Source organism: Rhineura floridana, chromosome 7 (assembly GCF_030035675.1).
Source record: "Rhineura floridana isolate rRhiFlo1 chromosome 7, rRhiFlo1.hap2, whole genome shotgun sequence".
Classification (NCBI taxonomy): Eukaryota; Metazoa; Chordata; class Lepidosauria; order Squamata; family Rhineuridae; genus Rhineura; species Rhineura floridana.
Window position 1 is genome coordinate 150,508,000 of NC_084486.1, and position 2,215 is coordinate 150,510,214.

Below are 2,215 nucleotides of genomic sequence, written 5' to 3' on the forward strand. Positions count from 1 at the left end.
GTTGTTGTTATGTGCAAGTTGATTTCGACTTATGGCAACCCTATGCATCAGCAACCTCCACTAGCATCTGTTGTAAACCACCATATCTTGTAAGTTCAGGTCTGTGGCTTCCTTTATGGAATCAATCCATCTCTTGTTTGGCCTTCCTCTTTTTCTACTCCCTTCTGTTTTTCCCAGCATTATTGTCTTTTCTAGTGAATCATCATCATCATCATCATCATCTTTAATTTGTTTGTCGCCTATCTGGCAATTAGCCACTCTAGGCGACGTACATTAAAATGAGATAAAATACAAAAATTCAAATGCAAACACATAATAACAATAAATAAAATATTGGACAGTCATCGGTACATATAAAAACAGTTATAATAGCAGCATACGACAGATGACAAAATCATGGAGATTTACCCATCCCAAGGACCTCATAGGCCTGTTGGAATAGCCACGTCTTCAGGGCCTTGCGGAATACGTCTAGGGAAGGGGCATGCCGAAGATCACATGGGAGGGAGTTCCAGAGAGTGGGGGCCACCACAGAAAAGGCTCTCTCCCTAGTACCCACCAACCTAACTGTTTTGGTTGGCGGGATTGAGAGAAGGCCTTGTGTGGTTGATCTAGTAGGGCGGCATAGTTGGTGGCGGTGGAGGCGCTCTTTCAGGTAAGCAGGGCCGAAACCGTTTAGGGTTTTAAAGGTTAATACCAACACCTTGAATCGGGCCCGGAAGACAACCGGCAGCCAGTGTAGATCAAGTAATAAAAATAAATAAATAAAAATAAAATAAATAAAATAAATAAAATAAAAAATAAAAGTAATAAAAATAAATAAATAAATAAATACTGGCGTGATGTGGTCCCGGCGGCGGCTGTTGGTAAGTAAGCGCGCCGCTGCATTCTGTATAAGTTGTAATTTCCGGGTCGCTTTCAAGGGTAACCCCACGTAAAGCGCATTACAGTAGTCTAATCGAGAGGTGACCAGGGCGTGTACCACGAGCGAGAGCTGTTGAACAGGGAGGTAGGGTTGCAGCTTACGTATAAGATGTAATTGATACCAAGCTGCCCGGCTCACAGCCGAAATCTGAGCCTCCATGGACAGCCTGGAATCAAGAACAACTCCGAGGCTGCGGACCTGGTCCTGTAGGGGCAATTTCACCCCATCAAACACCAGGTCAACATCTCCTAACCCTCCCTTGTCTCCCACAAGTAGTACCTCAGTCTTATCCGGGTTCAACTTCAACCTGTTCCTGCCCGTTCAGGTCTTCTCATGATGTGTCCAAAGTATGATAACCTCAGTTTCATCATGTTAGATTCTAGTGATAGTTCTGGTTTAATTTGTTCTAACAGCCAATTATTTATCTTTTTCGCAGTCCATGGTATGCGCAATGCTCTCCTCCAGCACCACATTTTTTCATGTTATGGAAATATGTATATGCAGAGTGATTCAGTGGTCTGAGCTGCGGGTGTGCCAGGGTGTGTATTTACCTAAGTAGCAGGCTTTTACCCTGCATTTAGATCAATGAGACTTAAGTCTTAGTAAGATAAGAAAAGCTAGTTTATTTATAGAAATGCATAGTAGGTAGGAAAGGCATCAGGGCTGGTTCTGAAGGGCGGCCAGGTTGGGCACTGGCCCGAGGGCCCCGGAGCTACAGGAGCCCCTGAGAGGCCCCTGAGGGGCACTCCGCTCCCCTTCCGTGATCCGCCCCCACACCTCCCACTTACCTGTCAGCTGGCTTTCTAGCATTGCCCTTAATGAAGATGGCGACCGCAGGTTCCCTAAGGTACTGAAGCCGCTGCCGCCATCTTAGTTGATGGCAGAGATGTGCGCGCATAGCACGCACGTGTGCCATCAACAAAGATGGTGGCGGAGGCTTCATTCCCCTTAGGGAAACTGCAGCCGCCTTCTTCATTAACGGCAATGGTAAAGACTAGACAGGTAGGGGGGCCATGGGGTGTGTGGGGGTGCACACATGCGCATACGCACACACGTGCACACCCACTCACCCACCGGGGGGCCAGGGCAAGCCCAAGGGCCCCTGTATGTCTGGAGCCGGCCCTAAAAGGCATACCTAGTTCTAAGTAACTAAGTTGGAGGTGCAATGCCCAGACTTTGGTATTGCCCTCATGGCTCAAGAGAGAAAGCAAAGACAAAGATGTCTCCTCTCTCCTCGGACAGACAAAGAAGAAGACAAAAGAAGGAGGGGCAGGCCAGCTTCCCTGAGCA